Source organism: Mesocricetus auratus, unplaced genomic scaffold, assembly GCF_017639785.1.
Source record: "Mesocricetus auratus isolate SY011 unplaced genomic scaffold, BCM_Maur_2.0 Super-Scaffold_100676, whole genome shotgun sequence".
In the NCBI taxonomy this organism is placed as follows: domain Eukaryota; kingdom Metazoa; phylum Chordata; class Mammalia; order Rodentia; family Cricetidae; genus Mesocricetus; species Mesocricetus auratus.
Window position 1 is genome coordinate 187,319,614 of NW_024429266.1, and position 16,116 is coordinate 187,335,729.

A 16,116-nucleotide genomic window follows, 5' to 3' on the forward strand; every position below is an offset into this window, starting at 1 on the left:
TATTACTAACTAACTCTTACATTTTAAATTAATCCATGTTTCCGATCTATATTTGCCACTTTGCGATACCCTCTTTCAACACAGCACATTCATCTTTCTCCTTTTGGCATCTCTTTGGACTCCCAAGACTCTATCCTTTTACTACATGGCATTCTCTCTACCTCCAAATCTTGCCTCGCTATTGGCCAGCCAGCTTTTTTTCACATTGAGTACCCATATTCACAGTGTACAAAGATTGTTCTATAGTACATTTAGAACTTCCCCCTCAAGATTAAGCAGTAGGTGGGGAAGCTCTCTCCACAGAAAAAGAAAAGTAACTAAGAAAGAGACTTTCTTATCCAGTGATGTGCCAGAAACCTGTTTTTATGTTCCAGGGTTCCAGCTATTGTGAGTGATCATTCATGCTGGAGTGGACTTTGGTGATCATCATCTTGTGTCAGTTCTGATCTTGTTTGGAGGCTCTCATTCCTTACCCATATTGCAGTAAGTGACCCCAATAAAACTCACTTCACTAAATTGGAGTTTGATGATATCTGTACTCTGGTCTGCCATGCCTTCCCTATTAAGTGAATGGATATGTGTGTGCTTAATCACCTCAGGAAAGTCTGTCACATGGCAACCCCACAGTTCAATGTTATAAAGTTATTTGTTAGTCTGAAGTTTTGTAGGAGCTCTTTGCACAGAACTATATTGAATACAACACCATAAAGAAATCTCACACTCGCTGTCATGAGAACCTACCTTCTTTATGCATATGACTTGAACACGCCTGTGTTTGACACACTGTGCTGTTCTCTGAGAATACAGAAGTGAATTATACACAGGACCTTTCTATTAGTTTACTGGAAAGAAATTGGATTGCAAAGCAAAAGAGGCTAAAAGAGGTAGGAGCAGAAGAACACTGAGAAAGGTGTTTTCCTGAATGAGATATGCTTTCATTTATCTAATAATAAAAATATAGACTCAAAACAGGCATAGTCATTGTTTGACATAGTGGCTCATAACTTTAATCAAAGCACTGGATAGGCAGAGGCAGGCAGACCTCTGTGAGTTTGAGGCCAGCATAGTCTACATAGTAAATGCCAGAATAGCCAGGGCTACATAGTAAGATAATGTCTCCAAAAACAGAAAACAGCAACAACAACAACAAAACTATCAATGACACAATATCTATAAAAGATGAACTTAAATATTTTTATTACATTTAATTATTTATTTGTAAGTGTGTATGTGTATCTTGCAAGTTTGGAGGCCACAGGACAATTTTCTGGGGTTGGTTTTCTCCTCCCACCATGTGGATTCAAGTGAAACTCAGGTCATACAGCTTACTCCCTACGTCAATAAAGTAAGAACACAGAGTTGACTGAAGGTGTTATTTTGTCCTTTTTAGGACTCATCAGTACAGTATAGCACATAATCAAAAAATAAATTTTGTTTTTAAAACGCAGCTGTGTGTAAATGATTGTAAAATTTGGCAACAAATGCTTTTAAAGAGGTTCAGTAATTAACTGTCTCCTGGCCTGGAATAAACCTAATAAAGAATAAATTTCAAATGGCATACTCTTGTAAGAAAGTCTCAAAAAAGTTTAATTAAGAAGGAAAAATGGAATTTGCTTGGATCATGCACTTAGTCCACTGAAATTAAAATACAAACACAGAGGAGTAAGTATAAAAATATTTTGACCATGTTTATGATGTATTAATTACTGAGCATGCAGTAATGGTCTTCATACTGTCTAGATATCACTTCATGTTTGTTGTTGAATTTTGTGAAAGCATATTGACCATGCATGCAAAAATACTTAAGAGTCCACAGACCAAGTACCACTTTTCTTGTGATTATTGAGTTATTTCCATGGGTTCAGTCACCCCAAATTTTTAGGGTCCTTGCATTCAAAACAGAGACCAAAGAAATAAATTTCACATCTGGTCATAAAAGTGGAGTTCAGTAATACAGCTAGGACTATACTCTAGGTTTAAGATCTGCATACCAACTCATACAGTAATACCCATTCAACTTAGAATCATCCATACTCTTCCAAGAACCCTCATATATAAAACCCTCTAAGTGAGTTTTCTATTCTGTTGCCAACACATATTACAAATGGATATTGATGATGATTTTAGCAGACGAGGAGTGGAGCAGCAACTGTAGATAACAGGACTTGCAGGAGTTTTTCTTTCCCGCCAGGTCCCGCACACAAAGACTTATATTAATTATTAAACTGCTGACTCATGGCTAATGCTTCTTATTGGATAGCTCTGTCTTAATAATTAACCCATAACTATTAATCTATATATTCCCACATGATGTTGACTTACTGGAGAATGCCGGGCCTGTTACTCCTTTGGCAGCTACATGGCATCTCTTAACAGCCCTGTCTCTTCTTCTCCTTCCTCTTGTAGCCCTGCCTATATTTCCTGCCTGGAAAATCAGTGTTTTATTCATCAACCAATAAGAGAAACATATACAGAAGGACATCCCCCATCATCTTCTCTTTTCTGTCTAAATAAAAAGAAAGGTTTTAACTTTAACAGTAAAATTGCATATAACAAAACAGTTAACTAGCAAAAACTATAGTTAAAAATATTTAGTCCATTAAATTTTGGCATATTTAAAGAAAATATTCTTCAATCTGTCCTTTTTTTGTGAGTCTAAAGTTTCATCTGTAGCTTCAACTCCATGAAAGACCTCAGAAGGATAATATATAAACTCTAGAATTGACAGAGACATCTTGTTGCCTTGATAGTCACCCAACTTCTTCTGTAATGTTGGGGTATCTATCTTTAGCCTACAGGCCTAGAGTGTCTGGCAGACTTCCCAGTAAAGCAGGAAATTTGAAACTGTCCTACCTGTATTGGCGGTTTGTTAGTCATTTTTCTCTGTGTCCTGCAGGATGTCTGGCAGACTCTTCCATGAAGCAGGAACCCTGAAGGACTGTCCCATCTTGTTTTGCAAGTTTAGAAGTTACTTTCCTGTGGGTCCTTCATGTTCAGTTTATAAAGCATACAGTCAAACAGTCCAAGCAAGAGTAGTTTCTTGCACAAATGGCTATTTCTGCCATGTTGAAGGCAAACCCCATAGTGAGTTTCTTCAGTGCCCATCTACTTCTCTGAAGTAATTGGTGTTGCCAGGAGCAGTTGTGTCTCATTGTCATGAAAAACCCCAATAAACCATTTTTAATGCCATAATCTATAGGTCTCTGAAAGGTTTTGAAGGATGCCTGTCCATTTGAAATATATCTCTGTATATCTATAAAATCTAACATAAATATAACTTCTGACTATTATAGGTGACTATATATAATCTGTATTTAATTATACATTACATTTTTAAAAGAGCTGTATAAACACAATGCCTAAACAACAGGAGAAATATACATAAATCAAAACTAACTTTAAATTTTTACCAATAAATCAAAACCCATACCAATACAAAATATTCATTTCTATATCATATTCCACTTTTTTCCTTTAGAAAGACATTGGATGTGATCATTAATCATTTATAACCAATCCCATTGAAGTGAAAAAATATATAAACAGCTTCCTGCCATTAGGGGGAGCTGTCAATACCATGGGGATCCTGGTATTGACACAGAAACCTGTCCAAATCCTGGCTGTAGTGGTCTACAAGGCTGCATTGTCCCGGCCTTTTTGGATGTTGGCTCACTTGGGCCATTGCTTCAGGGGGTCTTGCTTGATCAAACCACAGTCTGGAAGGAATCCACAGCTTTTCATTTTCTGTGGAAACAAAAACTGAATTTCTTTTCCAAAGTAACCTGTCCTTAGACTTAAATTTTGAAGTCAAAGCATTTAAAAAAATATATGTTGGATTACTCCAATGGCATTTATAATCCTCAACAATAAACAATTTAAAGACAACACAATAACGTACAGTATCCGGACTCTGTATACTTTCCATCTTTACATGGCTTTTTTATTACTCTAATTCTTTTACTTTTATTTTTTGCTTTTTGAGACAGGGATTCTCTGTGTAACTTTGACTGCCCTTGGATTCACTCTGTACACCAGGCTGGTCTTGAAATCACAGAGACCTATTTGTGTCTGTCTCCTGAGTGCTGGGATTAAAGGAATGTGCCACCACACCCAGCTACTCTACTTCTTTTTTAACCATTTTATCCTTTTCCTTCCCCCCCAAGCCTACATATATTTTTAAATGCATTGTAAACCCTTTAGAGGTTTTATTCACTTTAATCTGTCTTTACTATATATCTATCTTTTACTGGCCACGAGTCTTTTATCTGCTAAACAGTGTGGCTAAAATTAAAGCAAGCATTTTAGCTGATGGCTTTCCAATACGGCAGGGGTAGGTTTACCACCAGCACTGGGAGTTGTGCTCACTGCCTTGACTCTTAAACCCTTTTTGTCTGTATGAGTAAAAGCTAAATCTTCCATGCAGCATGCTGTGTGGCTTGGAGATGTGGTCACTGCTGCAGGCAGCTGCTCATACACACCATTCAATTGTTTGGTAGCAGGGCCTCTTAAACAACCTGTGTACTTTTTGCCACTAATGCTGAGTCAGGATGCTTCTCTTAAAGGAACTGGAGGCCTCTCCTTGTCTCTAGCAAACAGAGCCCACCTGAGAAAATGCTGCCACCATGAATACTTGTCTGTCTGTATTCTTTTGTTTAGAATTCCTTTTAAGTTTTTGTCAGGTTTTATGAGGAAATTTGTGTGCCCTGTGTTGGGTGACATTTTGTTGCAGGAGTTTTTCTTTCCCTCTAGGTCCTGCTGCCACTTTAAGCCCAAATAAACACACAAAGACTTACATTAATTATTAAACTGTTGGCCAATATCTAGGCTTCTTATTGGCTAGCTCTGTCTTAGTTATTAACCCATAACTATTAATCTATGTATTTTCACATGGTCTTGGTTTACTGGAGAATGCCGGGCCTGTTACTCCTTTGGTGGCGACATGGCATCTCTTTCCAGCTCTGTCTCTTCTTCTCTTTCTTCTCATAGCCCACCTACACTGTCTGCCTGGCCCATCAGTATTTTATTCATCAACCAATAAGAGAAACATATACAGGGCATCCTCCATCAAACAGGTCACAGAGCATCTCTTTCTCAGACATGCTTTGGCATATGTTCTACCCTGGTTTTAAAATCACTGACCCTTGTAAAGGATAGCTTTGTGGGTACTACAAATCCACTTTCTCTGTGTGTATCCCCTGATGCTGCTGATTCCACTGTCACTCAGGTAGGCATATTCTCCTCTTCTTTGGATAAGAACCCTAGAACAACAAACAAACAAACAAAATTTCTGCATAGGGTGACACTGATTTAATCGAACAATAAAATCTTGACCATCTCCACTGCTTATTTTTAACAAGAATCAAAGAAAGACAGAGCTCATGAGGAATCACCCGTATTAGTTAGACCTAGGATCTATACATTCTAAGGGTTCAATTTGAACACCATGTCTTTGTCATTCTTCCATGTTGACTCTGTAAAGTGTATACAAGGCTTTGACTGGTGCTTATTGCCATGTTCAAATGAACTGCTGTCATGAATGGCCTCACATGGGTGATTTTCAATTCTGTCCTGAAGTACTTTACACATGTATGAAAGTGGGGAAAAATCCAATTCTTAGTACATTTCTGAACAGTCTGTAATGATGGATCTGACTGAGTCTGTGCTTCACTGTTCCAGTGAAATGGCTCCATTTGAAATGGGTAGCAATGCTCACATCCAGGAGCTGTCTCAGTGCTTTTTGATGATGAGACTTTAGAGGAGGTTCCCAATGTCTCTGGAATCTCTGTTTCTGTGAACAGGTACAGCTGTGCAAACAGCTGTCTGACATGTCCTACCCCAGCAGTTCTGCAGTGGCTTCCTGGGGTTTCAGAGCCCTCACTGCCCATTGTAGGTTCTGTCTACCTCTCACAAGGGTGTTCCTCATCAAGGAAAAGTTTTCAATTGGCAACGGAGCAGAAAACATCTATCCCAGATGCCATCATCATGCTAAAGATTTTGGATGCAATCACACTAAGTAAATGCTTTGAAAATGATGGCCAATAATTGGGAGAGCATCTAAAGGCTTCAAATGTATAGGGATGTGGAGTTTGCTGGGGATTGGTATTGCTGTAAGCACACACCCTACCTCTGAAGCTCTCCTCCAATCTAAGTGTTTATTTTTCTACCTTTCTAGTACATTTGGCTCCGCATGACTCAGGCTTTCCTGTCTTATAGTCATACCTCACACAAACACAACACATGAACACATGAAAAGTGTTTTACAAACATACAAGCTGTTATATTCAGCATTGTTTGTCCACCTTCAAGAGTACTCTGGTGACTCCTTGTAAAGGCCGATCCAGTGGTCAGAAGCTCCCTTGTATCTCTGCAGGAAATTCTGCCATAAAGTTGGAAGTGAATACATGTGTCTATCAGCTTCAGATGACTCTTTAGTCTGTCCTTCAGCCTACTTTAGAGAAGGCATCAGGATGTAATAGAGGGCCATCAATTTTGGAGTCATAATAGCCTTTGGTTATCAGTAGATGCATTTTCATCTATAATCCAAAGTACATTGATGACTGTCCATCCCCTGTGGCTGGGAATGTCCATTGTTAAGCCTGTCCTTGTAGTTACTGATAGTTGTTACCTTCAGTATGCAACACCTGATAGCTTTGGTGAAGACTTACTTGACTATAGGATATCTCAGTAGAGTGTACGTCTGACCTTACAGATTGACTGTGAATACCATGTAATCGAATGTCCCTGGAATATCTAAGGGTTCCAGCCAGAAGCAATAACATGTTTCCAAATTCCCTGATGCCTGGGTTGGGATTCTTCATGCTTCAACTTTAAGGTCTCCATCTCAAGGCAGAACATATTCAATAGGACAGACAACAAACCAATCCTGATCCTTTCTTACCAGCTCCTCCAGGCTATCAAATAGAACTAGTTGGGACTCTAGTGCCATGCAGGAGGTCTGGCTGAATGTCCAGTCTTCCATGGTTTCAGAAAAATAAAAACATTTATCTCCAAATCCAATCCAATCTCTTGGGCAGGTGTCATTACGAAGTCCAGGGCTCTCAGTGACCACTTTTCTTTTTTCACTGAAATTTAGACAGTTCGTGTAATATAATAAGCATTTCTAAGTCTCCTGTCTTTGGTTAGCTATACAAATCTCAGTTGTTTGCTATGTGTCTGAGCAGTTGCTTTCCTAACTAATCACTAGGAGACCCCTCCTAACATTATGGTCCCTATTCCAAGTCCTTCCAGTGGGCTCTAAGGGAATGCTTTTCTTGTCTTCTTTGTAGTTTGTGTTTTGAGACAGAAGCCCGCTACATCCCCTGCCTAGCCTTCTGTGGACTGTACTTGTCTGGAGCTTGTAGTAATCCCCCTGACTGTGGCTCCTGAGTCCTGGGACTAAAGACACCCTACCCTGCAAGAAAATCAGCCTCTTATGCCTGTTCCTGATTTCTGGAATCCTACAGATTTCTTTCCCATAATCCTCTTTCATATCCTCATTTTCTCTTGAAAAAAAATGAAAGAAAGCTTTTTACCTGTTTGGATTTTACTGTAGATAAATGACAGTTTGTAAAACATTGCATGGTAAAAATGGTTTTTTGGTACCAAAACTCTGATCAAGGCCTTCTTATAATTCTATTGCACATATTAAGTATGTATAAACATAAACTGACTCTTGTTAGAGCTGGTCAGAATGGCTGTCATGAAGGAATATGACAATAGATGTTAGAACCATATACAGAAATAGTGATACTTTTTCACTGCCAGTGGGAGTACAAACTAATATAGCCAATATGGAGGTTACGCAAACAAATTTAAAAATAGACTTATTATGTGACTTAGTAACTCCTGGGTATATATAGAGAGAACACATCTTACTGCAGAGAGTCTTGTACATCCATGTTTATTGCTGCCCCATTTACAATAGAAAGAAATGGACCTGACCTGGATGCCCATTAACTGATGAATGCATAATGAATATGTGGAACTCATCCAAAACTGAATAATATTTCAGCATTAAAGAAAAATTAAATTTATAGGAAAATGTATGGAGTGGGAAAGTATGATATTAAATGGGGTCATCCAAATTCAGAAAGAAAGAGACCCATGTATGTACTCTGTCACATGCAATCCCAACCGGTAATGTACAGTGTAAACAGCTGTGAGTGTGGGCATCATGTAACATGTAGAAAGGAGAATAAGAAGAGTGTTATAAAGTGATGAGGAAGGACAGGATGCAGCAAAGGGCCTCTAAGTTGTGAGAAAAGTTATAAAGGGAATTTTTTTTTAGTTAAAGCTTTTCAGTAGTTCATTTAACTGACATAGCTTCAGAGTGGCTATCCTATCCATATGGAAATTAGGTGAGTTACAGAGTCTGCAACTTGACAAGTGTTTTGAGTGTTTATGTTAATAAGCATATTATAATAAAGAAATAAAAATAATAAAATGATTATATATGTATATACATGAATGAATATGTGGGGTGTGTGTGTGTGTATGTGTGTGTGTAAGAAGCTCTGAATGGTTTCAGAGGACAGCTTGGATGAACAACAGACATCCTTCTTTTATACCTTTACTTTTTCTTACTTTTAACAGGTAAGGACAAATGTGTTGCTCTTTCAAAGGTCTAGTGAGTTCCAGGAAACATGTGACTTGATAAGAACTATTAAACACCAGAAATGACTCCCCATTAATTGAGGGGACTATTTTGTAGCTGTTCTCAGTTCTCAGATCCAGGACAACGAGGCTTCTGTGAGAAGGACAAATGCAACAGGCAGTGAGAGTGACTGTCACTTCACTTTGTCTGACTCTTTTCTGAGCTACAAAATAGTTTAGGTTACACTGACCAAGACTTGTTGCCAAATGCTTGTACAAGTTTAGACTTGTGTGCACTATTCATTCATGGGGTTGAAGTGATTTTTATAGAGTAATATCATGAAACTATGGCAGCAAAGTTGTACAAGATTTTATCACAGTATTCAGAACAATCTACAGTTAAAAGCGTAGGAATCACATATTCTGGAGCTTTTTATTTAGTATTTTCAGACCGTGTTTGAAGATATTAACTAAACCATGAGTCGGAAGGGGGGCTTTCCTGTACCTTCTCCAATGATTTTATTCTTCACTGCTCACACTTCCCTTTAGCCAAAGCAGCCTCCTTGTGAGTCTCTGTCCCAGTTTTCCATTCCTTGTTCTCTACCTTGAATACATACCCCAGGTGGAAATATGTCTAGACCATTGGAAATATCTGATATTTACATTATGATTCATAACAGTAGCAAAATTACAGTTATAAAATAGCAATGAAAATAATTTTATGCTTGGGGGTCACCACAACATGAAGAACTAATTAAAGGGTCACAGCATTAGAAAGGTTGAGAGCTACTGCTCTAGAGGGCACTGAACGCCATCTTCCTAGAGTTGGTGAGCCCAGCCTCCTGTGCACATCAGAGGCTGTGCTGTCCCTTCTCTGCATCTTCCTGCGAGACCCTAACTTCCCAGAGAGCAGGAATTTCTAGTGTGTTTTCTCTACAGCCTTTCCTACAGTGAGTCCTTCCTTACCGTATAAGTATATAAGTATAATAGACAATGTGGACAGAATTCTGCAGAATTTGGAGAATGAGTCACTCACCTGACAATGACAAAGTAACAGAAAGTGCAACTACAGCTACAGAGAGGACCATGATCACTGCATAGCAGCAATAAAGCTTAACAGGAGACTCAGTGGAGATGGTTCTGAGATATTTTCCATGGAGCTTTTTACCTGAAAACATCAATATGAGAATATCAACCTTAAGAACCTTTTAGGGAAAAAGATAAGTTTACCTCAGAATCATCCATAGATTTGGCTTGTACTTTACTGCAAATGCCCTTTATGGAGTTTCCTAGTTCGTAAATGATGTCCTCAGCTCACAAAAGACTGTAGGAAAGGGAAACAAAATTTTTCCCATGGAGTCTTCCAGTTAACGTAGTAAGAGCCAATGAAGGAACAAGAAAGAGTGAAAGTCAAGTTGAAACAACAATAACAGCAACAACAACAAGTACCCGTAGATTTAGTTTCATAAGAATAGACCTGGCCCCTAGATGCTCCTCAGCTGAAGAGTGGATAGAGAAAATGTGGTACATTTATACAATGGAGTACTAATCAGTGGAAAAAAACAATGGAATCTTGAAATTTGCAGGCAAATGGATGGCACTAGAAGAAACCATCCTGAGTGAGGTAACCCAGTCACAAAAAGATGAACATGGTATGTACTCACTCATAAATGGATTTTAGACATGGGACAGGGGAGTGCTAGCCTACAATCCCACTGCCAGACAGTCTGGGGCAGGGAGGACCCTAAGAGAGATACACATGGTCCCCCAGAGAAGGGGGAAGTGACAGGTTCTCCTGAGCAGATTGGGAGCATGGTGGGAGGGGAAAGGGAGCAAGGAGAAAGAGGGGGAGAAGAAGATGGGAGAGGAGGACATGGGGGAGCAGGAGGGTTGAGTCTGGAGAAGAAAAGAGGAGAGCAGGATGAGAGATACCATAACAGAGGGAGTCATTATAGGTTTGAGGAGAGGTCTGGCACTAGTGAGATTTCCAGAGATCTACAAGGATGACACCAACTGACAATCTAAGCAATAGTGGAGAGGCTACCTTAAATGCCCTTCTTTGATTAATTGGATTGATGACTACCTTATATGCCATCCTAGAGCCTTCATCCAGTGGCTGACAGAAGCAGAGGCAGATATCTACAGCTAAACACAGAACTGAACTCCTGGAATCCGGTTGCAGAGAGGGAGGAGTGATGAGCAAAGGGGTGAAGACCGTGCTGGTGAAACCCACAGAGACAGCTGACCTGAACAAGAGGGAGCTCTTGGACCCCATACTGATGGCTGAGAGGCCAGCATGGGACTGATCCAGACTCCCTAAATTTAGGTGTCAGTGAGGAGGTCTTGGCAATCTATGGGGCCTCGGGTAGTAAATCAGTATTTATCCCTGGTGTATGAATGGACTTTGGGAGCTCATTCCACATCCAGGGATGCTATCTCAGCCTGGACACATGGGGGAGGGCCTAGGCCCTGCCCTGGATGATTTGATAGACTTTGGAGATCCCCCATGGAGGGCCTCAGCCTCCCTGGGGAGTGGAGTGGGGATTGTGTGGGGGGCTGGGGGGTTGGTGGGGGGCAGAGGAGGAGGGGAGAGAGAGGGAGCTGGGATTGACATGTGAAGCAAGCTTGTTTCTAATTTAAATTAAAAAATGTAATTAAAAAAAAGGAATAGGTCTGGTCAGGACTTAGTGGAGCATAAGAATGACAAAAAGAAAAACAAAATCAATGTGCCAGGTGTGGTAGCTCAGGACTGTGATTTTATCACATGGGAGGTTAAGGCATGAGAGTTGGGAGTTCAAGGCCTGTCTTGACTAAATAGTGAGTTTGAGGCTGAGAATGGCTACATTTTACTCTATTCTACCCACCAATCTTTCATCTATCTATCTATCTATCTATCTATCTATCTATCTATCTATCTATCATCTATCTTCTATCATCTGTCTTTCTAACTATAATGAACTAAATGAAATCCTATATATTAATAGAATAAGAAGATAAAAAGGAGCACTTCAGTAAAGTGAGCAAGGCATGTGCACAAGTCACTGTAAATCCACAGTAAGAGCTCTCAGCATATTAGGAACTGAAGGAATTTTCTCACCCTGACAAGAGATATCTACAAAAAACCCAAACAAAACTCCAACCACAACCAGCATGAATGTTCTCCTCGAGTGTCTCAGACCAAGGCAATGATGTCTGCTCACTATTTTAGTGTGACTCTGGAGGTTCTAGTCAGTCCAATAGGGCAATAAAAAGAAATAACAGCATTGCCTCATAAATCAAGATAAAAGTATTGCTATTCAGACAACATAGATGTATCTACATACACAGTTCTAAGAAGTCTACTAAATGGCCTCTATAAGTAGTGAATGGGTTTGTAATATTGCAAGAAAATATGTCAATGAAGAGAATAATTTTCATTTTCACACCCTTGCAATTGTCAAATACAAACAAATGTATAAGGATGGCAGCACCCACAGCACTTCCAGACACACAATTAAACATTTATTAAAACATATTCATAATTAGTTACAGGAAGAGCAACGAGTGCTCTTAACCATTGAATCATTTCCCTACCATTAGTTTTAAAAACACTCAGTATATTTTAGGTACAGTTTCTTTTTAAAATTAATTTTTATTTAAATTAAAAACAATCTTAATTTACATTATAATCCCAGTTTCCTTTCCCTCCCATACTCCCTTTCTTCCCACCAGCCCCCATCCCACTCCCCATCTACTCTGTGTATTTAGGCTGAGAGAGTATCCTTCCATAGGGAATGGGCTCCTAAAGCCCATTTATACACTAGGGATAAATACTGGTTCCACTGCCAGAGACCCTATAGACTGCCCAAGCCTCCCAACAGACACCCACATGCATGGGACCTGGTTTGTTCTTAATGATAGTTCCCTAGCTGTCAACCTGGGGTCTGTGTGCTCCCACTTGCTCATGTCAGCTGTTTCTGTGGGTTTCCCCAGCATGGCCTTGACCCCTTTGCTCATCACTCCTCCCTCTCTACAACTGGATTCCAGAAGTTTCGTTCAGTGCTTAGCTGTGAATCTCTGCTTCTCCTTCCATCAGCTACTAGATGAAGGCTCTAGGATAGCATTCCTCAACTCGGCCTTCCTGATCCCTTGTGTTCTCCCCCTCTCCCCTTTTCCTCTCCTCTTTCTCCTGACCCCCTCCCCTGTCCTCCCAATTTACTCAGGAGGTCTTGTCTCTTTCCCCTTCTCTGAGGGGGTTATGTATGTCTCTCTTATATTCCTAGTTTCCTAGGTTCTCTAGGGTTGTAGCCTGGTTATCCTTTTCTCTATATGTCTAATATCCACTTATGAATGAGTACACTCCATGATTTTTTTCTGTGTCTGGGTTACCTCACTCAGGATGGTTTCTTCTAGTTCCATCCATTTGCCTATGAATTTCAAGATATCATTGTTTTTTCCACTTAGTAGTACTCCATTGTGTTCAACTATGATCATAGCAGCATTATTTGTAATAGCCAGAACCTGGAAGCTACCTAGATGCTCCTCAACCGAAGAACGGATAAAGAAAATGTGGTACATTTACACAATGGATACAATTTCTTTTGAAAGAGAGAATGAGAGATGGATACCGACACAGAGAGAGACAAAGAAAACCAAAGAAGAGACAGAGACTAACAGAGAGAGACGATGATACACACACACACACACACACACACACACACACACACACACACACACACACTTAGAGACGAGTGGGGGCGGACACAATCCCTGCCATTGTATATCTTTTTCTTCCTTTTTCAAGAAACAGAGCCCACATGAGAAAAATGCTGCTACCAAGAAGCTGTGCTTCTCTCCATTTTTTTGTTTCTAAAATTCCTTTTAAGTTCTTGTCATTCTATGTGGAAATTCAATCACACTTCTGACACCATATATAGAGTGAAGTCTTCCCACCAGCCTGGTTCCAGAGCTGCATCAGTCCCAAATAAACACACAGGATACTATATTAATTATAAAGCTGTTGGCTGTTTGCTTGTTTCTTACTGGCTATCTCTGACGTAAGTATTTAACTCATAATTGTTAATCTAAGTATTTCTCTTTCTGGAGAAAAGGGTCCAGACCTCCTATTCCTATTGTAGCTACATCATGACTGCCTGTGCCTCTCTTTCCCAGAATCCTTCTCAACTCCTAGTCCCACCTATCTTGCTTCCCTATTGGCCAACAGGGCTTTATTGACATATACCCAGGACTTCCCCATCTCACACACACACACTCACACACACACACACACACACACACACACACACACACACACACTTGGAGAGGAGTGGGAGCAGATAAAACCCCTGCCGTTGTATATCTTTTTCTTCCTTTTTCAGGACCTGAGCAGAGCATTGTACTAAATCCAATTTATTTTGCCTACCTACCTGGTGTGTAGGTAAAGTTTTTGGTATTATAGGCAAGAAATCTTTGCCTAAGACAAGCTCTTCTTCACAAAGGTATTTTTCATTTTTTCTTCAAATAGATTTAAGTTGTAGGCTTCATATCTGGGCCTGTGATCTATTTGAGTCTATTATAATACACAGGATGAGGTGTGAGTCTTATTATGAAAACCCACTGTCTAAGCATCATATGCTGATGAGTTTTCATCCTTTGTCTACCTAAGAATTGCCCACCATTATTGTCTACATTACACATGCACACATATTATAAACACACATTGGATTTTAGAAAGAAAAATGAGCCAAAATATGGAATAAAATGATATATAGTAAATACACGTATTAAGTATGCTTTATATTATTAAGCTTTGGGGTAAATAGTTGAAATACAGCTTAGCATTTTGTTAAAATGAGTTTAAATTTATTTCATGTCCTAGATCTAAGGGAAATACTTGTGTTTACATAAAACCTGCCTGTGTTTATAGTAGCTTTATGAATTAACCCTTGTATTTTGCAACAACTCAAATATGTCTGAACATGAGACAATGTAAACCAAACTCAAGCAGTACTGGGGAAAATGATTGAAAAAGAAAATTAGGCTTCATGCTTGCATTTGTCCATTTCTTGTGCTGGCTAAATGTTCCTCAGCCTGATGTATCCAGAAGTCCTTAAAGTAAGACTTTGATGGGAGATATCATTCTGTAAAAATGTCTCTTTTATTGGTTGATGAATAAAGCACTGTTGGTCAATAGGGAAGCAAGGTAGGTGGGAGTAGGAGTCAAGGAGAATTCTGGGAAATGTAGTCAAGAGAGGAGTCACCATGTTATCTCCTGGGAGGAGAGGATGCGTCAGGAGGGTGTCTTCAGAAAGATAAGTCCTTATGAAAATATATATTAGTAATTATGTGTTAATAATTAAGTCAGAGCTAGCCATTAAGAAACCATAGCAAACGGTCATTAGCTTCATAATTAATATAGTGTCTCCTGTGTTATCTGGGGGCTGAGACAGCCCCAGGTGGCTGGTGGGAAGAGTACATGTTACAGGACTTGCTAGCCAACTTAAGTAACCCTTAAAGCATTTTGTAGCCAAAGCAATTTTTCTTGGGCCTGCAAGATGGGTCTGTGGGTAAAGATGCTTGCAGTTCAAACCTGGTGACCTGAGTTCAATTTCTGGAACATGCACAGAGATGAAAGCAGAGAACCAATTACACATAGTTATCCTCTGACCTCTGCATGGCACGTGTGTATCCCCTGCCCACACCACCACCATTACCACCAAAATCCCCAACCACAACCACAACAAAATCCCACCCAGCCCCCTTGCAGTTTACTCGGAGAATCTGACCACAGAACTGTAGTTTACTGCTGGGGAATCCTGACTGCCACTTACCTGCTCTCTTCCTGCTCACTCTCTTGTCTGCCAGTTTCCTGCTACTTTTCTCTGTCTTGTTTGTAAAACTGTTTTTATCTTCAGGTTTGAGATGCATACACTGAAATCAAAGCTCAAGCCTCACATCAGTCATGCTCTGGAATCTCTTCTACTATAGCCAGCTGCTTGTATTTGACACACAGCTGTTGAATTCACTGTGGATGAATGTCCAGTGCATTTGTTAGTGCAGGGATCCACCTATATGGTGTTCTTGAAAACAAGCATGTAAGAATAGACAAAGCAAGGATGCCATAGGCTGGGTACAGAAGAAAAAATGAGTGTCTGCAGAAGGGCACAGGGGTACTGGCATGGGGGCTAGTTTATAGCTTGATTGTGATGGAGATTATATATTCTCAAAAATTCATGGAAATATACAACAAATGAAGTATTTTACTGAATATAAATGATATTTTTGAAAAGCACCAGCTGACTTTAACCACCACATTTTGTTCATTTTCACAGAACTCCAAAATAACAGGGAGTCTCAGCTGAGAGAGGACTGGATGTTTACGCTGAGAAGGACACGAGACAGAAATGGGCGGAGCAGAGTTAGAAACAGAGTGCCCAAGGGTGAGCGGTTCCATCTCTTCTGGTTCTTTCCAGGCCAGAACTCAGAAGTGACTGACTTCCTGTTTCTCTTCTCCTAAGTGAGCTTCCTGCCTAGAGGCTGTGCCTG

At 39.8% G+C, this 16,116-nt stretch overlaps 1 pseudogene; it reads right to left on the reverse strand.

Annotated features, from left to right (window-relative positions):
- Positions 1-5,114: 5,114 nt before the first annotated feature.
- On the reverse strand, positions 5,115-15,498 carry LOC101824212 (annotated as a pseudogene).
- Between the last annotated feature and the right edge of the window lie 618 nt (positions 15,499-16,116).